The sequence below is a fragment of the Callorhinus ursinus genome, unplaced genomic scaffold, assembly GCF_003265705.2.
Source record: "Callorhinus ursinus isolate GAN/ISIS: 27379988/994484 unplaced genomic scaffold, GSC_fseal_2.0 scaffold14, whole genome shotgun sequence".
NCBI classification, from domain to species: Eukaryota; Metazoa; Chordata; class Mammalia; order Carnivora; family Otariidae; genus Callorhinus; species Callorhinus ursinus.
In genome coordinates, this window is record NW_027397076.1 from 6,949,708 (window position 1) to 6,977,575 (window position 27,868).

The 27,868-nt window shown below is 40.0% G+C and overlaps 2 long non-coding RNA genes across 3 annotated transcripts in view; one reads left to right on the forward strand and one right to left on the reverse strand.

Moving 5' to 3' along the window:
* The window catches only part of LOC141374149 (uncharacterized), a 67,049-nt gene that overhangs the window by 6,913 nt on the left and 32,268 nt on the right, over positions 1–27,868 (forward strand). The window lies entirely within an intron of this gene.
* On the reverse strand, positions 23,234–26,577 carry LOC141374148 (uncharacterized). The gene is made up of 4 exons (XR_012380788.1): positions 26,411–26,577; positions 26,122–26,249; positions 24,097–24,251; positions 23,234–23,384 (listed from the first exon to the last, which is right to left on the reverse strand). It is a non-coding gene; the product is annotated as an uncharacterized lncRNA (long non-coding RNA).

A 27,868-nucleotide genomic window follows, 5' to 3' on the forward strand; every position in this document is an offset into this window, starting at 1 on the left:
GATGCTGAGATGAGTGCCATTTCTTTCCAGAAGGCCATGTATCCAAATTAACTTGTTCAGATGCTAAGCAGAGAAGCAGCCATGCTGCTAAGAAGAACAATTACCTTCCCTGGGTCGCCTACACGCTGGTTCGTTCAGCTCCCTTTATGCTCCAAAACTTGGCCGGCTCTGGAATGGTGTTCAATACTGTGGGCTTTGAGTTTTTATTTCAGTCAAACTGGTGAAAGAAAAAAATGAGAGCCTGAAGAGAATCTTGCAATGTGCCAGGTTTGTGCAACCTGTCTTTGGGGTGACTCAGGCAGACATTGTGTGTACACACACACATACCGTGCGCACACACACACACACACAGACACACATCTGGTTCCATATCACTGTAGCCTCAGATGTGTAACCAAAGGTGCCTTTGAAAGGGCCATTTCAGCTGTGGTTACAGATTCCCTCTGGCCAGGCTTGCAAAGCAGGCCCTGCAGGGGGTTTGGACTTGGATACTCTTTCCATTGCAGTGTCTGGTGAGGCAGCAGCCTGCCCTGGTGGGGCCTGCCCTCAAGGTAGAGGCTAATCAGGACGATAGGTGGTGGCACGGCCCCCAAACGCCTGCTCCAGACTGTCGCTGTCACTGTTCATGGCCCAAAAGGTGCCGCCTCTTTACCGAGTGCTGCTGATGCCAATTCACTCTCAGGGGAAACAGGACAAAGGCGCACGCTGGATCTTCACATTTTAGAATGAGGATAATCAATCTTACTCCATGTATAGAACGAAGCCAATGTCAGGGAAGAGCAATAAACTCTACCAGCTGCTCGGGGGCATTGGAAGGCAAAGGGGAGGGGGGTTTGGGAAGCTGGAGGCTTCTTTTTCTTCCCCAAACCTGTGGGAACAGATTCTATAGTAGATTACTACACAAAGAAAGAGTGAGAGGCAAAAACATACTGGTGTAGAATGGAGCTGAATGATCTATTTTCTAAGGAAGACAACTCTCCTTTGGAAAAAAAAAATCAAAAACAAAGTCAAAATCAAGCTATTTGTGCTTAATAAGCACAGAAAGCTTTTCAAAAACAAACACATGTTCTGTCTGTATGGGACTCCTGTCACTGTCCCTGAATCTGCGAGATCTCAGTTTCGTGTCCAGGTATGATCATTTTACAAAAGGACAGCTTAACTGCAGCCAATACTAACTACAGAGCATTTTAAAAAATGTTTTCTGAGAATTTGGGAAAATTGAATGGTGGCTGTTTCCAGTACATTTACTAGTTGTTGTTGTTTTTTTTGTTTTGTTTTGTTTTTTTGACATGTCTCTCCATTTTCGGTGTGTTTTCCTAAGAATACAACTTCCAAGATACTAACAAAAGGGTCTGCAGGAAAATAAATGGCAGAGATACTATGTGAGATGAAGTCAAATAGGTTTTTTTCCTGAATGATCTTTTTGAGCCTTTCATATGTTGATGATTCTTAAAATCTCCAAGACAGGGAAATGGTAGCAGTGTTCTTAAAATGTATTTGCCCAGAATAGCCTTTTATTGATGAGGACCTCATAGAACCAAAGCTGGGAAGAACTTGCATGGGAACCTGATAATGTGAAGTCTGTTTCCCCGTGAATTACTTTAAAAAGGACGCATCCCCATGTCAGCCTCTACAATGCTAAACTATTGGGAGGTCATAAGATCTCTGCTCGAGTTTGGGATTTGGGATAAGAAGTGGAGACACAGGGAACTTCAAGAGGAGCCCTGTGAATTAGAATGCCTGCAATGACAAGAATGGGAAACCTCCCCGGCCCCGCCCCCGGGGGATGGGATGGTATTCATTCCACATTTTGGGTCTGAGATCCATTCGAGTGGGACCAATAAAAATAGAGCACTCAGTTATAGGAGACATTATGCTCAACACTTCCCTTGGCCATTATTCTTCCAAATAGTTCAGAGAGGGTTGTTGTTACCATGTGACTTCTGAGGAAAGTGGAATTAAGCAAATTGCCCCACGGTGTAATTGTTTAACGGGTGGTAGAGCCAGGATTTAAACCCAGACACAGTGTCCCGAACAAAATGAGGCAATCTGACTTTTAGCCACTGGGTTATGTCGACATATCTGTATATCTTAGCTCGTCCAAGTCACAGTTGACTGGAGTCCCAGAACTTTATTTTCTCATAGAGATAGAAATCCTCTGGGCTACTAAGCTAGCTTGGTAGGAGTCAAAATGCCTTTGGGAAGATAAGAGCTGAGATTCAGTAAGAATTGGGGGTGTCCATCTGTCTCGTGGCTCCCCAGCAAGGGATGAGCAAATGGGAAGAGTTGTGTTTGCAATAGGCTTGAGAGCTTTCCTTTGGAGGATCCAGCCCATCCCCTGCAAATGGTGACCTCAAGTCCCACTACTGATTATTTTTTGCTTTATTTGGGGACAACCTGTATTTGAGAACAATTAGTCTATGCCACAGGGTAATCCCCTATGAGCCTTTTTCATTAACCTCTAGAATACCTGGAACCCTTTATGGGAAAAGAGGGATGGGGATGGGCTAGCACTGGGCACTTTTGCTCAAAGGAATTCTTCATGTGGTTATAGGGATGATTCGACTCTCCTTTGTTGCAGAACCTCAGGAGTTTTTGATATCAGGCCAGATTTGGGAAGGACCAAAGATTGTATTTTTATTTAATGCTATCTGGATACTTTTTCTCACTGAATTAACTTTAATAAGGGAATTGTAGTGCTCATTATCAGTCACCTTTGGCAAACTCTCAGCAGTTGATAACATATCAAACGCCACAAGGTGAACACCCCATCGACTACTGCCCTGTTGTTTCACCTCTAGGGACCCATCCCAGAGAAGCACTTCTGAATTAGCTAACCTGGTGTGTTACAGGGGATAGGTGGTCTCAGAGTCATTCAGTCAATCAGTCAGTTGATCAACAGTACTTCTTTAGCTAAGTTGAATGAACAAGGCATTTTAAGTATGCACAAATTAAAACACAAAGTTCTTACCTCCAAAGAGTTGGGGAGATCTAGTTGGGAAGATGAAACCCATGCACACACATATGCATGCATGTGCACAGGCACACATACACACCTAGGCTACAACTGGAGGGTGCCATGAACATAGCATATGAACAAATGAGACCGTGAAAGGGAAAGTTTGACCATGACCATGGAGGGGAGATTAAATGGATGGCAAACAGTGTTTGTTGCAGAAGGCAAATGCCTTCGTAAATTAAAGGTTGGGGGTATCTCAGCTGGCTCGATCTAAGCAAAACCAGTGGTTCTGGGAGTAATCTACAGATGCAGGTCAGCTCTGAGGTGGTTGTGAGGCTATTGGATTCCAAACCCATTAGTGACAAAATTGGAAGTTTCTTCAGGGCAGGAAAAATGTCTGACTCACTGCTGTATCCTCAGCATCCAATACATAACACATTTGGTATATGGCAGGCTCTCGGTGAAGTTTTGATTTAAGGACACGATGAATCCTTGTGTTATCCCTAGCATTAGGCCAGGGGCTCCCACATGCACCCTTGGAGCTCAAGCAAAAGTAGTGTGACTTTGATGGAGCAGAGGTAAGCGGAGAGGACTCTGTCCTTAAGGCAATCATATCAGCCTAATTTGAGTCTTTATGTACATTTTTTTTTTCTCAAAAGCCCGATATGAATAACTTTACTTCCTCATCTCCTTGCAAAGAGACAGATAAAACATCTGAAATTGTCATGTGCCACAACAGGGAGGGACCTAGAGAGCATTAGACTAAGTGAAATAAGCCAGACAGAGAGAGACAAAAACCATACGATTTCACTTATATGTCGATTCTAAAAAATACAACAAACAAAAAAGGAAAGAAAGAACAGACTGGTGGTTGCCAGAGGGGAGGTGGTTGGGGGAATGGGCAAAATAGGTGAAGGGTATTAAAAAAAGACAAGAGCTAAAATTGAAGCGCTGATAGACATCACAGAGCTCCAAGCAGCATCTAAATAAGATGACCCCTGACTTAGGGAGACTAAGGTAAAAAGGATTTTTTACGGGCTAAGGATTCACTGGGGAAGGGACATGAAGGCATGTTAGTTCTCCATCTCTAGGCTGCAGTGCTGATGGTCAGCCACTACTCTGTCTCCTGTGGACATCTCAACAAGCTGGCATTGTCCTGAAAAGCAGACATGCATGACGCGGTATTGTGCAAAAGGAACAGGTTTGGGAATGAAACAAACCTGAGCTGAAAAAATATTCTGTATGGCCTGGGCGAATGATTTTATGTCTCTGAGCCTCAGTTACCCCATCTGCAAAAAGGAATAACAAAACTCATCTCACCAGTTGTTGAATAATTAAAGACAATACATGCAATGCTTGTGACACGTATTAGACATTCAAAAACACGTACCACTTTTATGGTTGACGTCCTTGCCCCCAGAATGAAAAGACTTTTCCTTATTTCTTAATCACCTTTTTGGAACATGACAGAGTGGAAATTAAAAAAACAAAATAAAACAGAAAACAACCACATGATCAAGCAACTATTCCTTAGTACAAATGATACGTTGAGGGATGAGAAAGATGTTATAGCAGAAGGAAAACACAATTTTATAAAATTAGAGTTTGTAAATTTCCATGCCATTTGTGTACAGTAATTTTTATGTAAGTCATGTATTGACAACGATTTGAACAAATTACCTTTTTATTTTACTTTTTATTGGAGCGTAATGTTTGTGCAGAGGAGTCCACAGAGAAGCACACAGCTCAGTGGCCTTTTACAATGAGCACCCACACTGAGAAGAACATTACAGCATCCCAGAAACCCTGCCCCCTTCATGGCCCTTTCTTCATCATGACTGTCCCCAAATGTGACTGCCAGTCTGACTTACACACATCATAGATTAGTTTGGCCTATTTTCATACTTACATAAATACGTTCACATGCTAGGTATGATTTTGTGGCCAAGTTGAATAAGTCATGTTTTTAAACGTCAAAAGAAACCATGTGGCCTAGAGATTGAAACCTTCAGAATGATCTGGAAGGGATCATTTTTCAGGTCTGACCTGCCCCAAGGCAACAGGCACTAGTCTATGAACCAGTAGATAGTAGAAATTAGGATTATAATGATCATTAATATAATTATCGCTATTCTTAATACTTACTCATAATAATATGAAATATTATTTGGTATTCACAGGTATTCAGAACGCATTAGCAGATACCTATTTTATACTAATGAAAAAGTAAATGCCAGATGTAGGAGATGGCAAAGGGCAACTTTCTTCAGAAGAAGCGTATGTATCCCTGTGACCCGCTACCAGATAATCTTAATAACTTTTTTTTTAATTTTTAAAAGATTTTATTTATTTATTTGACAGAGAGAGTGAGAGAGCACAAGCAGGGGGAGCAGCAGAGGGAGAGGAAGAAGCAGGCTCCCTGATGAGCAGGGAGCCCAATGTGGGACTTGATCATGGCCTGAACTGAAGGCAGATGCTTAACCAACTGAGCCACCCTGGTGCCCATTAATAACTTCTTTAGAAATACTATACATGAGCAATGTGAGCATTCCGCTGGGCTCTCTGGTAGAGGGAGGGGCCGACAGCTCCACTGAGCCTCCGCCATTCCCCTGTGATGCAGCCCACCTATCTTTGCTCACAAAATTGGCTCACTATTCCTGTTTAATTGTGAGTGATTGGAACAGCCTTAGTTATTAGTGCCTTTGTGGCTCATCCGGAAAGTATAGCTCAAGGCCCAAATCAACATTTGTGATCAAGTTTCACCGTGGCATTCCCTACAGTTTGAGGTCGCACGCCTGTTGGATGTGCTTGCCACCCACCTCCAGTCCCACTCAAATGTGATCCACCCTCCCCGCCCCTGCCAGTACTGTGGTTTGGCCATAGGGCTGGAGGAAGAAGAAACTAAGGCAAAAATATAATTTAGGAAGACCTTGTTCAAGCGTGCTTTTAAAGAACCTGAACTAGGGCAGGAACAGTGAGAACAAAGAGAAACTGGTTCTGATTAATTCCAGGAAAATGTTTATACTAGAATAAAAGGGTATTTACTGATTTAGGAAAGAGAGAGAGAAAGAGAAAGATGGAGGTTTTCAGCTTTGAGCACCAGCTGACTAACAGGACACAGGACTAGACATTTTATTAGAGAGGTAGTAAGTGGTGGTTGGCTTGGCGAGTTCTATTCCAGACGTGTGAAATTTAAAGTACAACACAGATGGACCTAGAGTGTATAATGCTAAGTGAAATAAGTCAGACGGAGAAAGACAAATACCATAGGATTTCATCCATATGTGGAATTTAAGAAACAAAACAAATGAACAAAGGAGAAAAGAGACAAATGAAAAAACAGACTCAGATATAGAGAGCCAACTGGTGGTTGTCAGAGGGGAGGCGGGCGTGGGGAGGGGTGAAGTAAGTGAAGGAGAGTAAGAGTACAGTTGTCGTGCTGAGCACTGAGTAATGTATAGAAATGCTGAATCATTATATTTTACACCTGACACTAATGTAATACTATATGTTAATTCTACTACAATTTTTTTAAAAATTACAAAATAAAAATTAAAAAACAATGTACAGCTGAAAGCCAATAGACCAGTGCAAATATATAATCGTAAATTCAACTCATTTTTTAAATGGAAATTTATTTCTAGTTAAGCAAACAGTATGACAAACCTCATTTTCTGGCTTTGTTTTATCTGAGTATATGATTGTCTTCTGGGAAAAAAAAAAACAATTTTCCTCTTTTTTCCTTATGAAAGTAATTTATCCTCAGTAAAGAAAATCTAGAAGGTATAAATAAATTGAAGAGGAAGAAAGAAAGCATTCATCATTCTATCTCCAAATAAATTATTATTATTTTAGTCTATTTCTTCCTATTCAACACTTTAACTTAAGGCTTTTCCATGTTATTGCAACACCCTACATAATATTGAATGATTGCCTGATGTCTTATTGAATCGATAAAAGTGCAAGGGTCTACTTATCATTACCTTTTTATCACATATTTGAATGTTTTCTCTCTTTATCATTATAAATATTGCTTTAAAATACAACATTAGTCATAGGCTTTCTCTGTAACTCATATTATTTCCCTGGTTTACAATGCCAAAAGAAGAATTACTACATGAAAGAATTAAAAAAAAAAAAAACACCTCTTTAGATTCCAGTTATGTATCACCAAAATACTTCCCATGTGTGGTGAAATCAATTTGTTTCCTCACAGCATGGGCATGGGCATTCATTTTCCAATTTGATGGGTAAAAATAATATTTCTCCATTTAACATGCATTTCTCGACTGCTAATTAGGCTGACACATTTTTTATATGTCTTGCATTTCTGCAAATAATTTTTCATAGAATTTAAAACTAGGATGGGTCCCATCACCCAGTGTGAATGAACTGCCTGCTTCTGCTAGAAGCATTCCCTCTAGGCTGATCATGACACTGATGGATGTCTGACTTGCCTGCAAAACATGGGGATTTTGTTTGCTTGTTTTTAAATTTTACTTTTTATTGAGGTAAAATATTCCCGCAGAAAAAAATGCACATATAATTACATTGCTCGATGAATTTTCACCAACTAAATCCAGTCTGCCCCTAAATTAGGAAATAGAACATTACCAGCACTCCAGAAGCTCCTACCCCAACTTCACAGCCATTCCAGTCACCTCCTCACACAAGGGCAGCCACCATCTTGATATCAATCAGCAGTAATTAGTTTTGCCTACTTCGTACTTTTTATATAAACTGAATTTCACCGCATGACCTCATGTCTCTGGCTTCATTTATCAACATTATTTTTCTGAGATTCATCCCCATTCTTGTATGTCCTTGTAGATTTTTCATGCTCACTGTTGTGTAGTATTCCATTCTGTGATTACACCATAATTTACTTACAAGTATTGAAGGGGATTTTGGCAGTTTCCAGTTTTTTACTATTATGAATAGTGAGGCTATCAAATATTGTAGTATGTGTTTTTGGTGGACATATGTTTTAATTTCTATTAGGCATACACTTAAGAGTAGAAATGCTGGGCCATAGAATATGCATATATTCAGATATTATAGATACTCAATTTTCCAATTTATACTCCTGCCATTAGTACATGAGAGTTTCACATGCTCCATGTCTTAGTCAATACTTGGCCTTTTTCATTTTAATCCTTCTAGTGTGGGTGTGATATTTTAATTTCCCTGATGAGAAATGAATTTGAGTACCTTTTTATAAGTCATTGGCCATTTGAATAGCCACTTTTATGAAGTATTTGCTCAAGGTTTTTGATCATTTTTCTATTGGAAGTCTTCCTTTTTCTTCTTGAATTGTTGATATTCTTTATATATTTAGGATATGAATTCATTGTTGAAAATGCATTGAAAATATGTTGTCCCATTCCATAGGTTTACTTGTAACTCTCTTATTTTTAATTATGTATAGTTTGATTTAACAGATGGTTTGCTTTTATGGTTTTGCCTTATATGTCATGTTTAAAAAAAAATCTTTGTTACCCCCAAGTCAGGAAGATGTTCTCCTGCAATTTCTCTCTAAATTACATGTTGTTTTATTCTTCACAATTAAATCTGCAATCCACCTGGAATTTAATTTTCTATACAATGTATGGTAGGAATTAAGATGCATTTTTTCTATAATGATATTCAATTCATACAGTACTATTTATTGAAAAAGTAATTCTCTCTCTACCTAGCTGATGTGCCACAATAACCTTTTCTTAGCTCTTCCTAGACCTTTGCATATTAGCATAAAAGCAGGCACATAGACCAATGGAACAGAACAGAAAGCTCAGAAATAAACCTATATGGATGTGGTGAACTAGTCTTCAACAAGGCTTCTAAGAACATACAATAAGGAAAGGATAATCCCTTCAATAAGTGGGTGTTGGGAAAACTGTTGTCCATATGCAAAAAAATAAAATTAGACCCTATCTTACACTGTTCACAAAAATTAACTCAAAATGCATTAAAGACTTAATTGTAACATCTAAAACTAAAACTCTTAGAAGAAAATGTAGGGAAAAATCTCCTTGACATTGGTCTTGGCAAAGATTTTTTTGGATATGACACCAAAATCACGGGCAATATAAGCAAATTAAACAACTGGGACTACAACCTATTAATTTTATCCAAAAAATTTAAAACTGCTCCTCTCAGTGACCTTGGCTGCTATAACAAATTACTATAGATGGGTGGCTTAAACAACAGAAATTTATTTCTCACAGTTCTGGAGGCTGGAAGTCCATGATAAAGGAGCTGACAGATCTAGTGTCTGATGAAGGTCCCCTTCTAGGTTTGCAGGCAGGTTACTTTTTGTTGCTTTTTCCCATGGGAGAGAAAGAGCTTGTAAATCTTTCTTCTTTTAAGGGCCTAAACTCATCCACAAGAGCTCTACCCACATGACCTAATTACCTCCCAAGACCCCATGTTTTAATATCATTACAGTGGGGGTTAGGATTTCAACATATGAATTTGGGGGAGACACAAACATTCTGTCTGTAACACTGCTGGAATTTATATTGGGACGGCAGTAGGTAAATAGATTAATTTGTGGGGGCTTGATATCTTCACAATTCATGAACATAGTATCTCTCTCTATTTAAATCTTTTCTTTCTCTCAGTAATGTTCTTTCAGTTTTTAGTACAAAAGTCTTGTATACCTTTCATTATATTTCTCAATTCTGTTTGATTATTTTGGTTCTATCATAAATGACATTTTAAAAATGTTATTTTCCACTTTTTGCTGCTTACTAGGGACAAATGCAATTATTATGTTTTATAAAAATAAAATTACTGTTGTATATTGACTTTCCTTGTACTGAGCAACCTTGGTACATTTATTTTCAATTCTAAAAGTTTATAGATTCTTTGGATATTTTAGGTTCACAATCATGTAAACAATGTCAATTTTATCCATTTCTTTTCAATCCTTAATGCCTTTTATTTCTTTTTGTTTGTTTTGTTGTATATGTTAGGACAGCCAGTGCAGTATTGAATAGAAATAATGAAAGTAGGCATTTCTGATCGCAAAGGAAAGTTTTTAATATTTGTCATTTAGTTTGATATTTCTTGTGGATTTTTAAAAAAAATTTTTATTGTTATGTTAATCACCATGCATTACATCATTAGTTTTTGATGTAGTGTTCCATGATTCATGTTTGTGCATAACACCCAGCGCTCCACGCAGAACGTGCCCTCTTTAATACCCACCACCAGGCTAACCCATCCCCCCACCACCCCTCCCCTCTAGAAACCTCAGTTTGTTTTTCAGAGTCCATCGTCTCTCATGGTTCGTCTCCCCCTCCACCTTACTCCCCTTCATTCTTCCCCTCCTGCTATCTTCTTCTTCTTTTTTTTTTCTTAACGTATATTGCATTATTTGTTTCAGAGGTACAGATCTGTGATTCAACAGTCTTGCACAATTCACAGTGCTCACCATAGCACATACCCTCCCCAATGTCTATCACCCAGCCACCCCATCCCTCCCACCCCCCACCACTCCAGCAACCCTCAGTTTGTTTCCTGAGATTAAGAATTCCTCCTATCAGTGAGGTCATATGATACATGTCTTTCTCTGATTGACTTACTTCACTCAGCATAACACCCCCAGTTCCATCCATGTCGTTGCAAATGGCAAGATCTCATTCCTTTTGATGGCTGCATAATATTCCATTGTGTATATATACCACTTCTTCTTTATCCATTCATCTGTCGATGGACATCTTGGCTCTTTCCACAGTTTGGCTATTGTGGACATTGCTCAGAATGCAGTTTTCTACTCTTCTACACATGAGCAAAGGAAGGCGTCTTCTCCCAGTGTCCCATGGTTTATGCAAACCACATTAGTAGATAATTTTTTAAAAATACCTTAGCCTCACGATGTGAACAAAGACATAAGGAAAAACATTATGATCTGTCTTATAAACATGTAAGGATGCTTTCAAGATGTTTTCAACTTGTGCAAAGAGGCATTTTTTTCCCTAAAAGAGCACAATTTACACAAAACACATTCTGAAATAGTATCTGTGACATTGATCTTGCCTCTGCATGCTCATTTATGTTAGCTTATATACTCTTAACCTAAAAAGTCCTTATTTAAAATGTTTATTATATTTCCATTATATATAGTACATAAAGACAAAAAAAATCGAACAAAAAGCACAAAGAAAAACATAAAAATTACCCATAATCCCATCCCCTGCAGTTATAATTACTAGCACATTGGGGTGGCTTTCCAAACTTTTTTCCTCTTTCTATATTTCTATGTATATTAACCCATACAAACTGTATTTCCATTTTTATTTTATTTTTTTCTTTAAATTTTTTATTGTTATGTTAATCACCATACATTACATCATTAGTTTTTGATGTACTGTTCCATGAGTCACTGTTTGTGCATAACACCCAGTGCTCCATGCAGAACGTGCCCTCTTTAATACCCATCACTAGGCTACCCCATCCTCCCACCCCCTCTCCTCTAGAACCCTCAGTTTTTCAGAGTCCATCCTCTCTCATGGTTCGTCTCCCCCTCCTATTTCCCCCCTTCATTCTTCCCCTCCTGCTATCTTCTTCTTCTTTTTTTTTCTTCACATATATTGCATTATTTGTTTCAGAGGTACAGATCTGTGATTCAACAGTCTTGCACAATTCACAGTGCTCACCATAGCACATACCCTCCCCAATGTCTATCACCCATGCCTCCCACCAAACCCCCACTCCAGCAACTCTCAGTTTGTTTCCTGAGATTAAGAATTCCTCGTATCAGTGAGGTCATATGATACCTGTCTTTCTCAGATTGACTTATTTCACTCAGCATGACACCCTCCAGTTCCATCCATGTCATTGCAAATGGCAAGATCTCATTCATTTTGATGGCTGCAAAATGTTCCATTGTATATATATATACCACTTCTTCTTTATCCATTCATCTGTCGATGGACATCTTGGCTCTCTCCACAGTTTGGCTATTGTGGACATTGCTGCTATAAACATTGGGGTGCACGTATCCCCTTGGATCCCTACATTTGTATCTTTGGGGTAAATACCCAGTAGTGCAATTGCTGGATTGTATGGTAGTTCTATTTTCAACTCTTGGAGGAATGTCCATACTGTTTTCCAGAGTGGCTGCACCAGCTTGCATTCCCACCAACAGCGTAGGAGGGTTCCCCTTTCTCCGCATCCCCGCCAACATCTGTCATTTCCTGACTTGTTAATTTTAGCCATTCTGACTGGTGTGAGGTGGTGTCTCATTGAGGTTTTGATTTGGATTTCCCTGATGCCGAGCGATGTTGAGCACTTTTTCATGTGTCTGTTGGCCATTTGGATGTCTTCTTTGGGAAAATGTCTGTTCATGTCTTCTGCCCATTTCTTGATTGGATTATTTGTTCTTTGGGTGTTGAGTTTGATAAGTTCTTTATAGATTTTGGATACTAGCTCTTTATCTGATATGTCATTTGCAAATATCTTCTCTCATTCTGTCGGTTATCTTTTGGTTTTTTTGACTGTTTCCTTTGCTGTGCAAAAGTTTTTTATCTTGATGAAATCCCAATAGTTCATTTTTGCCCCTGCTTCCCTTGCCTTTGGCGATGTTTCTAGGAAGAATTGCTGTAGCTGAGGTCAAAGAGGTTTCTGCCTGTGTTCTCCTTGAGGATTTTGATGGACTGTTGTCTCATGTTTAGGTCTTTCAACCATTTGGAGTCTGTTTTTGTGTGTAGTGTGAGGAAATGGTCCAGTTTCATTCTTCTGCATGTGGCTGTCCAATTTTCCCAACACCATTTGTTGAAGAGACTGTCTTTTGGCCATTGGACATTCTTTCCTGCTTTGTCAAAGATGAGTTGACCATAGAGTTGAGGGTCCATTTCTGGGCTGTCTATTCTGTTCCATTGATCTATGTGTCTGTTTTTGTGCCAGTACCATACTGTCTTGATGATGACAGCTTTGTAATAGAGCTGGAAGTCCGGAATTGTGATGCCGCCAGCTTTGCTTTTCTGTTTCAACATTCCTCTGGCTATTCGGGGTCTTTTCTGGTTCCATACAAATTTTAGGATTATTTGTTCCATTTCTTTGAAAAAGTGGATGGTATTTTAATGGGGATTGCATTGAATGTGTAGATTGCTCTAGGTAACATTGACATCTTCACAATATTTGTTCTTCCAATCCATGAACATGGAACGTTTTTCCATTTCTTTGTGTCTTCTTCAATTTCTTTCATGATTATTTTATAGTTTTCTGAGTACAGATCCTTTGCCTCTTTGGTTAGATTTATTCCTAGGTATCTTATGGCTTTGGGTGCAATTATAAATGGGATCGACTCCTTAATTTCTCTCTCTTCTGTCTTGTTGTTGGTGTATAGGAATGCCACTGGTCTCTGTGCATTGATTTTATAAACTGCCACTTTACTAAATTCCTGTATGAGTTCTAGCAGTTTTGGGGTGGAGTCTTTTGGGTTTTCCACATAAAGTATCATGTCATCCACAAACAGTGAGAGTTTGACTTCTTCTTTACTGATTTGGATGCCTTTGATTTCTTTTTGTTCTCTGATTGCTGTGGCTAGGACTTCTAATACTATGTTGAATAGCAGTGGTGAGAGTGGACATCCCTGACGTATTCCTGACCTTAGGGGGAAAGCTCTCAGTTTTTCCCCATTGAGAATGATATTCACTGTAGGTTTTTCATAGATGGCTTTTATGATATTGAGGTATGTACCCTCTATCCCTATTCTCTGAAGAGTTTTGATCAAGAAAGGATGCTGTACTTTGTCAAATGCTTTTTCTGCATCTACTGAGAGGATCATATGATTCTTGTTATTTCTTTTGTTAATGTATTGTATCACGTTGATTGATCTGTGGATGTTGAATCAAACTTGCAGCCCAGGGATAAATGCCACTTGGTCGTGGTGAATAATCCTTTTAATGTACTGTTGGATCCTATTGGCTAGTATTTTGGTGAGAATTTCTGCATCCATGTTCATCCAGGATATTGGTCTGTAGTTCTCCTTTTTGATGGGGTCTTTGTCTGGTTTGGGGATCAGGTAATGGTGGCCTCATAAAACGAGTTTGGAAGTTTTCCTTCCATTTCTTTTTTTGGAACAGTTTCAGGAGAATAGGTATTAATTCTTCTTGAAATGTTTGGTAGAATTCCCCTGGGAAGCCATCTGGCCCTGGGCTTTTGTTTTTTGGGAGATTTTTGATGACTGCTTCAATTTCCTTAGTGGTTTTAGGTCTGTTCAGGTTTTCTATTTCTTCCTGGTTCAGTTTTGGTAGTTGATACAACTCCAGGAATGCATCCATTTCTTCCAGGCTATCTAATTTGCCGGCGTAGAATTGCTCATAATATGTTCTTATAATTGTTTGTATTTCTTTGGTGTTGGTTGTGATCTCTCCTCTTTCATTCATGATTTTGTTGATTTGGGTCATTTCTCTTTTCTTTTTGATAAGTCTGGCCAGGGGTTTATCAATCTTGTTAATTCTTTCAAAGAACCAGCTTCTAGTTTCATTGATCTGTTCTACTGTTCTTTTAGTTTCTAGTTCATTGATTTCTGCTCTGATCTTTATTATTTCTCTTCTCCTGCTGGGTTTAGGCTTTATTTGCTGTTTATTCTCTAGCTCCTTTAGGTGTAGGTTTAGCTTGTGTATTTGAGACCTTTCTTGTTTCTTGAGAAGGGCTTGTATTGCTTTATACTTTCCTCTCAGGACTGCCTTTGTTGCATCCCAAAGATTTTGAACCGTTGTGTTTTCATTTTCATTGGTTTCCATGAATTTTTTAATTCTTCTTTAATTTCCTGGTTGACCCATTCATTCTTTAGTAGGATGCTCCTTAGCCTCCATGTACTTGAGTTCTTTCCGACTTTCCTTTTGTGATTGAGTTCTAATTTCAAAGCATTGTGGTTTGAAAATATGCAGGGAATAATCCCAATCTTTTGGTACTGTTTGAGAACCGATTTGTGACCTAGGATGTGATCAATTCTGGAAAATGTTCCATGGGCGTACATTGGGTGTATTTTGGTCTGTTAGAAGAAAGTTCCTCCCAAAATTTTAAAGAAAGAAAGACTTATATATGTACAAAATAAAGGTTGATATGATGAAGGGTTGGAATATGACTGTAAAGATGAAAATTATAAAAAATTTTATAAAAGGAATTGATAAGATAAGAAGTTGTTTGAAAAAAGAAAGAGGATTTAAAAAAAGAAAGAAAGAAAGAAAAAAGAGAGAGAATGTGATCAGGCAGGAGACTGGAACAAAGCCATACACTAGAGACTTAGTGTATATTTTGATCTGTTAGCAGAAACTGTATCTCAAAATTTTAAAGAGAGAACAACTTATATATATATGCCGAAAATAAGAGTAACTACTATGAAGGGATAGAATATGACTCTAAAAATGAAAAATAAAAATGTTTTTTAAAAAAAGGGATTGATAAGATGTTGGTTGAAAAAGGGAAAAAGAAAAATTAAAAAAAAAGACAGCTAAAAAAGTTAACTTTGAAAGACTAAGGAATCATGGTTAAAAAGCCATGAATTCTCGGTGCCTGGGTGGCACAGTTGGTTAAGCGACTGCCTTTGGCTCAGGTCATGATCCTGGAGTCCCAGGATCGAGTCCCATATCAGGCTCCCTGCTCGGCAGGGAGTCTGCTTCTCCCTCTGACCCTCTTCCCTCTCTTGCTCTCTATCTCTCATTCTCTCTCTCTCAAATAAATAAATAAAATCTTAAAAAAAAAAAAAAAAAGCCATGAATTCTTTGTGCAGTATTCCCCTAGCGCTGGAGTTCTGCCATTCTCATTGATTGGTAAACTCGGTCTTGGTTGGCTGTTCTTGCTGATCTTCTGGGGGAGAGGCCTGTTGCCGTGGTTCCCAAAAGTCTTTGCGGAGGCGGAATTGCCCCACCCTTGTCGGGTCCGGGCTAAGTAATCTGCTGGGGTTTGCTCTCGGGAGCTTCTGTTCCCTGCAAGCTTTCCGTACAGCTTTGGAGGCCGAGAGTGAAAATGGCGGCCTCCCAATCTCTGCCCCGGAGGAGCTGAGAACTTGGGCCCCACTCCTCAGTGCGCCCCCAGAGAAAAGCAGTCCATCACTCCCGTGTCCCCAGTCTCCGGCCGCACTCTGTGCTCACTCGGCCTGTGACCGAGTGTTTCTATCTCTGGCACCCGACTCGGTGTGGAGCCTTGAAACCCAGCAGATCCCTGCGGTGCGCTCCTGCGCCGCTCCTCCCAGGGGAGGAAGGGGAGTATCCCTGGATCTGCCGCCTGTTGGGTCCCTGCTGGAGGAGCAGTGGCCCAACTGTGTCCCCGATCACAGTTTATGGGAACCCCAAGCTGAGAGCCTGTGCCTCGGCTCCATCTCTGCAGCCGGCTTTTCCGCTCTGATACCTGGGAGCTCTGCCGCACTCAGGCACCCCCCATCTTTCTGTGATCCCAAGGCTCCTGCAACCACACTGTCTCAGAAAGGGTTCCAACCCCTGGTTAGCCACTGGAGCGACATACCTCAGCGTAGCAGACTTCTAAAAGTTCCAATTTTGTGCTCCGCGGCTCTATCACTTGCCAGAAGTGGCCGACGGAGGCCCCCTCCCCCGCCATCTATCCTCCCGATTATCGCCTCAGATTCACTTCTCCGCACGTCCTACCTTCCAGTAAGTGGTCGCTTTTCTGTTCAGAGAGTTGTTGCTATTCTTTTCTTCGATCTCCTGTTGAGTTCGTAGGTGTTCAGAATGGTTTGATCCCTATCCAGCTGAATTCCTGAGACCAGACGAAATCCAGGTCTCCTACTCCTCCACCATCTTGCTCCGCCTTAAGTGTCTGTATTTCCATTTTTAAAATAAAAACTTCACTATACTTCACATACTCCTTTGTAACTTTTTTATTCACCAACAATATATCATAAATAACTTAAAATGTTGATAAAAATTCCACATCTTTTAATAACCAGAAAGTATTTCATTCTATGGTTGTACCACAGTTTAATCAACCAATCTACCTTTTGTTGGATGTTTCTGTGGTATCTAATTTTTCACAATTATACACAATGTTGTAATAAATATCCTTGTACTTACACTAATTTTTCCATTAGGATAAACTCCTAGAAGTGAAATTATTAGGTCAGGGGATGTGGACTTTTTTTTAAAAAGATTTATTTATTTATTTGGGGAGAGGGGCAGAGGGAGAGGATCTCAAGCAGACTCCACACTGAGTGCAGAGCTGAGGGGGCCTCCATCCCAGGAGCCATGAGATCATGACCTGAGCCCAAATCAAGAGTTGGTGGCTCAACTGAATGAGCCACCCAGGCAGCCCAGGATGTGGACATTTTTAAGGCTCTCAATACATAATGCCAAATTGCTGTTCAGGTGGGCTGCACATTTAATCTCTTACCAGCAATGTATGAGAGTATCTGGTTCACTATAACCTCATCACTGCTGGCTAGTACTCCATTTTTATGTTGGTCAATTTCATATACAAAAAATAAATTTAATCCATCCTTGTCAAATCAACAGGAGTGAGCCTGAACTCTAATATCTCTGTTAATGGCCATGGTCATTTCTACCTTTTCTCACGAGACCTCTTTGAGAGTGATTAAGATCCATAATCTACTGAATTGGAACTAGAGAACTCAGACTTCTAAGAATTACCTATTTTAAGATAAGAATTTTTGAAAATGTGTGAAAGATGATAAACATGATTAGAAATAAAAATTTAATTCTAACTTTTTTGGAATGTTTAGAAAAGTACAGTGTATAAGCGCCTTTTCCTGCTGCCCAACATCCAATACTAGCCCTAATAACATCCTGATTGCTTTTCCGGGTAATCCTTCATTGCATGTGGCCATGGAAGGAAATGGTGCCCATTTCCCACATTGGAGGTGAGAAGACCACAGCCCCCAACACAGATGCAACACAGCCGGGGTAGGTCACATGACCCACCTCTGCCAATCAAGTATGCTTTCCTGGGATTCTGCCTCTTGAGGGGAGGGCACGTAGTGGAGATGTCAGTGATGACTCTTACACAGCAGAAGTGGAGTTCTTGGAGCTCACCATAGTTCCAATGGTTCTTGCTCATTCTAAGGCTGGTCCTTTTAAACAGTCTCCATATCATTCCAAATAATCACTTCTGCTTAAGTTGTCTGAGTCAGTTTCTGTTGCCTGCAACCAAGAATGCCAACTCCATGCAAATGGATAATGTGAGATATATATATATATATATTTTAAAGATGTGAAGATATTTTTTTTAAAGATTTTTTTTAAGTAGTTTTTCCTCCACCCCTCAAAATTATATCACCCCCTATGATCATTAGGAATGTGTTAAAGCTCAACCCTCAAATGTAATAAATCTGTGTGGAAGACTTCTCTCATTGCCTTGAAATGATGAAAGCTGATACCAACATCTACTTTGCCTAGCACATTGCAAAATCAGAAAATTTTACTCTCTGCCTCTTTGGTATCTCATTTTTCATTAAGGGATTTACCTTATTACTGCAAATATGGCTTAAGAATAGAAATATACCATGGGACTTTCCTCAGTCTTGCTAAGGTGACCGCAAATAGCCACAAATCTCTGGAGAGATAAATGTTTGTGTTTAAAGCCAAGATTGCCTACAAATGCATTCTTTTAGCTTTTTCTTCTCTTCCTCTTCCTCTGACTTTTTGTTCTTTTAAGAGACGGAAGACAAAGAAACACTGAAAAGCATTTCAGCCCAAGCTCCCAAAGTACATGTCCAAGACTCTTTAGCCACGAGTTCCCCAATAAATATATTTTATGGGAGTTTATATTTTATTTTTACTCAGAAGATAATAATAATAAACATAGCAGCAGTTGATTTACTAAGCAGTTATTAACACTTGACAGTGAAGCACAGTGGTATAGGCTCTGTTTGGATTAGCTACTTTGAAACCCACAGTAACCCTGTGATAATAACAATGATGACAATGATTAGTAGTAGTATTGTTCTTCTTCTTACTATTATCATCCCCGTTTACATATGGGAAAGCTGAGACCAAAGATACAAAAACCAACACACTATACACAAGTAGAAAATGGCAGAGAGGCAATTGGTCCTCAGGCAGTCAGACTTTTTTTTTTTTAAGATTTTTATTTATTTATTTATTTTAGAGACCGAGAGAGGGGGAGGGGGGGGGGGGGGGGTGGAGAGGACCAGATGGGGAGGGAGAAGGAGAGAGAGGAAGGAGGAAAGAAGCTCATAGGCTCCACACTGAGCGCTAGCCTGATGAGGGGCTTGTACTCACAACCCTGAGACCATGACCTGAGCAGAAACCAAGAGTCTGGTGCTTAACTGACTGAGCCATCCAGGCCTGGCCATCAGACTTTTAATCAGTGTTTGGTTTGTTTGTGCTTCAGAGCTTACAATCATATAAAAAGTTTCCCGAACATTTATGTTATCCCATCTGATAAATTCTTCAAAGGCCCTTTCTCTTATGAGAGAAAGACTTTGTAGACACCATTCGGAATTCCATTCAGAACTGCAAGCCTTTGGTTTTGTAAGTCTACATTGAGTATGCAGAAACGATTGGGCAACAGGGGGCAGTTTGCTTGGGGTTCTTGGTGTCTGAGGTGGTGGGTACTCTGCTGGCTTCTCAGGCCTGGGATGTGACCCAAGGAAGGAGGAAGGAGTGAGAGAGACCAGGAAAGGCGTTGGAGGTAACAGTCAGGGAACCTGGCCTCCTTCATATCCTCTGCCTTATTTTGCTCTTAGAAATTGCATCTACTTCTACCTAGTAATTTTCCAATACTGAATTCTAAACCTGCCATTTGGTAGACATTGAGCTACCAATGTCTCCTTTCACGGGTCAGGGCATTGAAAATGCTGTTTCTGGCTTGGAAAAGAGGACATCCCACAGTGTCTACTATTGGCTCAAATACATTTACATTTTTCCCCCTCTCTTTTTTATCCCCTGGGGTGAAAACTTGCAGACAATAACCTTGTTGCCTGTCACATTCCATTGTAAAATGTGCTGCTTACAAACAGATATTCTTGCACCAACCCAAGCCTCTTAGCTTGTCCCCTTTTGCACTTTCATGTTCTGAGCTGGGAGGTTACCCCACAAGATGATTTTGCATGTTAAATGGAATTGCTTTATGTTTTTATTTGAAATTCCAATGTCAGGTGCTTAAAAATTTGACTTAAACACATTAGGTGGAGTTGGTCAAAATATATATATTTATATTTTTGTTATTTTATTACAGAAAAGGTGACATTTTATTAGACATAAAATGCCCTAAGCATGGAGATTAAGCCCTTTCCTAGACATACACAGACAAATAAATGCACATGAAGGTTTTGCTACCCTTTGAATTCCCTCCTCCTGTTTGATTTCTCCCATCACTAATTCAAACCTGCCATTTCAGAGTTTAGTTCAAAGAGATAAACAAAATGGAATCTTTGGAAAGAAAAGTTCTCTCTTTCTCTCTCTGTCTTTGATACACAAGAGTCTTAAATTTGGGGTCAGTCCCTCAATAAAAAAATACATCTAATGAGTTTAGTTACTTAGATCCAGTGAAGGTTTGCAAGAAAAACAAACCAGATACAATCATCTTCACTAGAGTGAAATTTGCCAAAAGCATTCCCAATTCCAAAAGCACTCCGAAATATCTGACATTTTAAACTGGTTTTGGGATTTGTTTGTTTGTTTGTGTTTTTTGTTGTTTTGTTTTGTTTTTAAGTGATGATCTGTCAGAAGGAGCTGGGAGGAGGAATTAAGAATTTATACTGTTCATCTCAAAGAGAGTCCATTTGTGAGAAAGCGACAGTGAGAAAATCTGCTTCATTTTATACCAAATTCTGACTTTCCCCAATCTCATTAATTTTAGTTTACTCAAAACAACAACAAAATAACGACATTGGAGTAAGCACAGACTCAGAACTGGTCACTCCAACTTGGCAATCACGTACTTTAATCCATTTCTTTCATTTCTACTTCAAGCGACATATTTGGAAACAATGTCACATCAAAGAAAAATGGAAATTAAAGAGATGAGTAACTGGACATTTTTAAATATCTAGGACTTTAATTTCAGGGTTCATTCCATTTTAATTTTTTGAATCACACATTCATTTATTTTGTTTCAAACATTTTGTTGTGGACATTTTCAAAATCAGACAAGAATTGCACAGTGCGTATATATTTGGCCCACCACCTAGATGCCACAATTAGCATCTCTCTATATTTGTTTTGTGATAAACTGATCCATTCATCCATCCTTCGGTCCATCAGTCCATTTTATTTTTGGATGCCTTTCAAGGTAAGATGTGGACATTGGTAGACTCCCCGACCCCCTGAAACACTTCAGCCTGCACACCTTTAACTAGCACTCGGTTTTTGTTATCAATTGGTTGGTTTTTAACATACTTTATTTTTGTCCTATATTTTGGGGCTCTCTACTGACATTATGTCTTTTCCAGATTTTCTTTTGTCCCTTTTGCTATTTTTCTTTCCCCGGTTGTCCTCATCTATGGTTTTCCTTACTCTTTGTTACTTTGTTTCCTTCCTTTTTTTTCTCTCTAGAAACAGTATTTCTGAGGTGGAATGTTACAGGTCAGCGCTGAGAAATGACTTGTGCCCCAGTAAAGATTACAGTTTCCAGGCAGCTACCCAGGTGCCTTAAGAGCCTGATCAAATGTGAGGCCCTGGCTTTGCTGAAATAGTCAAAGTGTATCTTGCCTCTTTTCTGACCCCATAATAACTTAGGTGATTCGCTGGGGAGGTGGTGAAGGCCAAGTGCCTTTCCCAGGCCTGTAAGCTTTTGAAATTCAAGTCTAGGCTTATATTTAGTGTTTGCATCCAACAGCAAGTTCGCAATGGTTTCTCCCCTGTCACCGCTGTGTGTGCATCTGTGTGCCAGTTCATACATTGTGTGTTGTTGCTGTGTGCGTGTCTCCTCGTCGCATTTGGGGCCCCCGTGACCTACAATTCAACATGGGGTTTGTCACCAAGACTCTTTAGACTGTCAGCTTTATTGGTGCCATTTTTTTAAGTTTGTTTTGTTCCCTATGCTAATAAAGCTTGTCTCTGCCTCCATCAAAGCATATTATCTCTCGCGTTTTTTCCTGTAAGTAAGGCAGCAATCTGTTCTGTTTAAATGCCTCATCATCTTTGCTCTCCCCATCCCTGTTTCCCTAGATTTTTGAGATTGTTGACTATTATGTAACAGATGGCCCGGCAGACCCCCGACTCTTTGCGATGTTGGCCAGCTTGGCTTAGAAAAATCGCAGCACTGGAGTAAATTTTCCCAGGCATGGGGCGCTCATGAATTTTAACTCCTCTGCAACAAAGGAATTCAAAGGGGGTAAGAGCCAATCTATCAGGAGCTGAGGCAATTAAAAGATGTAGGTTGGCATTCTGCTGCACAAGGATTCCCTTCTAGCATTCTGAATATTTAGACTAGATTAGGTCAGCCTGGCTTCCATTCATCGCTGCCCTGCCACAAGGCATCAAAACAATGAAATGACTCAAAAACAGAAGCCAGTGGGTTTTTAGCTTTTAATGATAGAATGTTTGTATTGCTGTAGAAGAATACCAGTGGAAAGGGGACAGAGGAGCCACAAACAAGAGCCCACCTGATCTTCCCAAGGACAGCTCCATTGACAAGTGGAAGAGGTCAACATTTCTGGCTTAGATTCACCTCCCAGAGCCCTGGTTTTAGTATGTTGGCCTCACAGAGGTTGGGCTCAGAGCTCAGATTGCTTGTACTTTGGCAATTATTTCAGATAATTGAAGAGAGACATGTAGAGCAATGAGATAAGGAGATGGAAGGGTAGTTTCTGTCTGTGCTTTAACTAAAAACTATAGAAAGGGACAAAGAAGAAAATAGCTATTTAGCTATTTTTCATAGTCCCACCATTATAAAACATTTTGGGCATGTTTGGTTCCTGAACTTTTTTTACTCTGCATTTGCATTTTTTCTTTAATTACACATTAACATATATGTTTCTTTAAAAGATTAGACTATTACAGTTAAAACTTGACAGATTTAGCACCTGAGCCTCTGCAGCATGGCCCAGATCCATGTCTGACCCTATCTGTGCCTCCAAATCAGCCCAAATTCATTTCTGTGTTTTCTGTATCTCCCTTTTTCTCTTTAAGAGAAACATACACATTATAATTTTTTGGTCACTGGAAATCTCTGTTTTTGCTCTTGCTTTTGACCTCAGCTAAATGTGTATTAATATTTTTAAATGTTATTCTCTCTCGCTTCTGTGAGTGTAGAAGCATAACAGGGATGATTCTGTGTGTTTAAGCCAACATCTAGAACATCAGGAACAAGAACTCTGAAGGTTTTTAAAAAGATTTTATTTATTTTAGAGAGAGCTAGAGAAAGAGCACAAGTGGTGGGGGGGTGGTTGGGAGAGAGAGAATCTCAAGCAGACTCCATGTGCTGAGCATAGAGTTGGACATGGGGCTCGATCTTGCGACTCTGAGATCATGACCTGAGATGAAATCAAGAGTAGGACACTTAGCCAACTGAGCCACCCAGGCTCCCCTCTAAAGTTATTTTTTAACCCGAAATAATAAATTGTGAATTCAAAGATTATACTTGCAATGCATTGAATAATGCTGTTTGAAAATACGAAAAAGATTTATATATCATCCACATGCCCGGAAAACAGTGCCGAATATCATCATCATCATCATCATTATTATTCATCTGGTTCTTTAAGGTACTTTATTGATGAAGAAACAGGACCAGAAAAGTGAAGTAAAGACTTAAGGTCATGTAATGGATTAGGGGCAGAGCCAGGGCTAGGGTCCTTGTTTCCACTTTGATGTTCTTTCTTTGTGCTTTATAGTAAAGTATGGTATTCAGTTAAGTACCTACTGAGTGGTGGATCCTCTAGAGAATATAAGGAAAGCACAATACAAGGGCATCGTCCTTGTAGGGCTGAAAGTCTATCTAGGGAATGAGATGAACTCTCCTGGCACCATCTAAGAACAGCACAAATACATAATTGTGCTAAACTGTGTGGTATTGATGGTAAGGGGAATAAGAATTCTACAAAGGTGGAGGATTCACCCCATAAGGAGTTGAAATTTGAGCTGAATCTTCAAGGATAGAATTGAGAAAAGTATGGCAGGGGATGTGTTGATACAAGTGAAAGGCAAGAGGTAAGTAAAGGCAAAGTGGAGAGTGATGTGGCTTACCAGGGTCTGAGGAAGGAAACACCCTGAATGGCACAAGAAGTGTGCTGTGGCATCAAAAGTGAAATTGAGGTGATAGGAGTATGATGACTTTGGTTTCTCAGGAAGTGCAGGAAATTTTCTTCTCTGACTTGTTTTCCTCTAGGGAATATAGTTTCCTGGGAAAGAATTTTTAGTGAGCATCTCAAAAAAAGATTTTATCCAGTACTATTCACCCCTATTTTGGCTCAAATCTTGGAAGACTGGGACAGGAAGCAAATGTGTCTAATTCATATGTAGCTCCTTTTCAATAGATGGTCTAAAGTGTGACTTTCTCAGTATGAGAACTCCTTGCCACCATCACGACCAAAACATACTTTTACCACCACAACCAACAAGAACGTCACTACCACCACCACCAACACACAATAATACCGCAACCCCAACAACAATACCACATCCCCAACATAACCACCACCACCAAAAACAATATTACCACCACTACCAACATTCCCCGTCTGAACTCCCCCTCAAGTGACTAAAACTGTCCAATTCTCTGAGAAAAATCTTCAGAGGTGAATCTTTCTGGATTGAATTTCTTAGATTTCTTCTGAGAAAACAAGATAAGAATGAGCAAAAATAGTACAGATAATTCTAAGGATCTTGGAAATTTAAAGTAATATGAGGCCCTAACTAAACCACAGATGATTTGATTAAAATTATCAAGGAAAAAATCTGACAAGCTATATCACATGAAAATATATGAAAATTGTTACTTCCCAGATTACGACTCTTGGATTGGAATGCAGTTTGGGGCTGAAAAAGCAAGTGTTTTAAAGCAACTTGGATTAGAGGAAATACTAAATGTATAACTTTAACAAGTTAAAAGTCAGGACTGATCATAAGCGTGCAATGGATTTTGTATGTAGTCCCAAAGAATTCAAAATCCTTCTCTTTCGATGTGAACTTTCAAGGACACCAAATCATTCACAAATGTCTCACAGTGATTTCTAATTCAGGGAAGTATATTGTCCTTTTGTAATAGATGGAATTTGCTGTCTAGGTTCCACTTTTATCAGTTTTGTCATGCTATATGGGGCCCCCATAAATCCCACTAACACACTCAACAACATCTACTTTGGGTACCCATGTAGGCAGCTTATAAGTATCAAGATGGTCAATACAAATTATTGGATTCTCACTTAGCTTCAAAATCAACAAGGAACTGTCAATACTAGGAAGGCAATGGCAATGTGACAGACTATCTAGAGAAGTACAAGCGTGTCCATGTGGGTGTCTGAGGACCAGATCCTCATTCTGGCTGTACCATTGACTAGCTAGTAACTATAGGGAAAAACCGAATGCACCACCTACATTCCCCTCAGCTCCCAGGGGTTACAACAGCAGCAAAGAGCTACCTGGCATAATGTCATTAAAACTTCTGAGGGCCGTCTACATCCAGTGACCGATCACGGTAAGATAATTAGTCTCAGTCCCCTCACCCCTACTCAAGGCCATTTTATCTCTAGAGCTCCCCAACCTTGGCCAAGGGTGCCATTGAGTCTGCACTGAGCTTGATTTCTGCCTCTGCCTGGTCCACTTCCCTTCCTTCTTTCCTTGAGTGTTGATCTACAGCCCTCTCCCCAAGAAATGACCTAAACACTAAGCCCCACCTCTGAGCCTACTCCCTGGAGAACCCAGCCTGCAAAAGTAACTCTGGTCCTCTTTCTCAGCCTCACTGTCCTCTCATTAGAGACAAATCCTCAGCTGAGCCACCCAGTATGGAATTTGGGAATACAGACTAAAGGTAGACAAACTGGGCTTAGAATCGCTGCTTCACCACCTGTAGGTACATGACCTTGGGGAAGTGACTTGACCTCATTCCATCTCAGCTCTCTGTTCTATAAATTGAAGACAATAATTACCAAAGAGTTTTGCTAATCAGATGAGACATAACACTTAAAGGACTTGGCACCAAGGTTGACTTGGAGAAAGTGTAACTATGTTGTCTGTATCTGGGGGAAAAACTAAAAAATGTGAAGTACTTACATGTTTCCAGGAATGAATGATGGATCTCCATGGAATAGGCACTTCTCCCAAGGGAAAGCGTTGTGGACAACATTCAGGAATCTGGCTAGTTAGCATCCTCAGCCTTTGTCTGGAGGTTTGCCTAGGCACTGGGGAAGAGAGGTGGGAAAGACAGGGAGAAGTCCACACATAAGCCAGGCAGCAGTAGGTGGTAGCTGGTATCCTCAGATTTGGGCCAGGAAGACATTTGGGGTAAAGTGGGTTGGAAGACGCTAGAGGGTGCATTGCAGGATTAAAAGACAAAACTCACTCAGCTTTCTGGAGTATGGTGGATAGTGAAGAATGGTCTGGAATGCCCTCCAGTGTTATTTAAGAAGGTGTGAATAGAGAAAAACACACCATAATAGGTAAGAAAGGAGATTTTAAAAGGGGATGGGGGGACCTGGATTCTGGGAGACATCATCAAAAGGCAGCAAAACCAATAATCACTTAGGATGGGTCTGATACGTAGTAGTTGCTAAAGAAATATTTTGGTTGATTGATTTATTGACTGGGAAAAGTGGGAGAGGCAAATGGAATACACCAATGAAATATGTTCAAAGAATCCTCCCCCCATTCGGTTGACTTCTGCTATCAACTGTCTCATCTTTTATCCCATCTGACTCAGCTCTGGTCAAGGTCCAGTGTCAACATGCCCTGATGCCACTCCATTCCATGTATTGTAACATACTGGAATCATGGGCAAAGTCTGGACAATCAATAGTTTTTCTTCCCATATCTGTCCACAGTCTCATCCCCTATAGCCCCAAGCATTTTTCTGGGCCCTGCATCAGCGTTTCCTCTCTCCCCATGTTCCTACACTCCAGTCCATGACTCTGATGTTGGTCCTTAAGTATAGCTTCCAAGAATATAGCGTGCAGTCCCTGTGCTTGTCAAGGGTCATAGAGTGGTTGAGGCAGATTGCTAAGAATACTGTATGGGAAAGCCACCCCACTTATCCAGCAGGCTTTCCCCAATACTCCCTGCATATCAACCCCCAGATTTGGCAGTGAGCCAGCCAGTGTGATATCCCAGGAGGAAGTTGAGATTTTTTCCTTTAAGAGTGTGTGAAGCATGGTGCCACCCTCTAGCAAGCTATTAATTCATTTGGAGAAATAGTTTCAAGATATATTTTACAACTCATAGTCCATTAAGCCTATTAATAACTCATCATCTGCGAAGACTTCATTGGATGATCAGGATGATAAAGATAATGACGGCGATGTTGACGATGATGATATTGAGTGCCTGCCACGCATGGTGCCCTGGCCATAGCACTGGACATACACGATCACATTTACACTTCACAGCACTGTGCAAGGTACTGTTGTTCCCATTTTAGAGATGTAGAATCCGGGCTCTGAAAGATTAACATGTCTGTGCAAGCTGCCGCAGTTAGTAAATATTTACAAAAATGTTTAGAAAGTGCTTGGCAAATGGAAAACACTGTTTGCTAAAAAAAAAAAAAAAAAGAATCAAAAACCCAAAGAAACACCCCAAAATACTGAGTTGCAGGATCAAAATTTGAACCCCTCTCTCTAACTCCCAAACAGGTGCTCTTTCTACCATCCCACACAGCTCTCATTCTATACCATGCTGCTGGTCTGTTGGCTACCCTGTGCCAGATGTTGGGGTGAGAGGAACAGGGGAAACTATGAAGATTTATAAGGTTAGCGACTTCTTCTGCTTTATCCCTCCCTCCCTCTCGTCCTTCTCTCCTCTCTGCCTC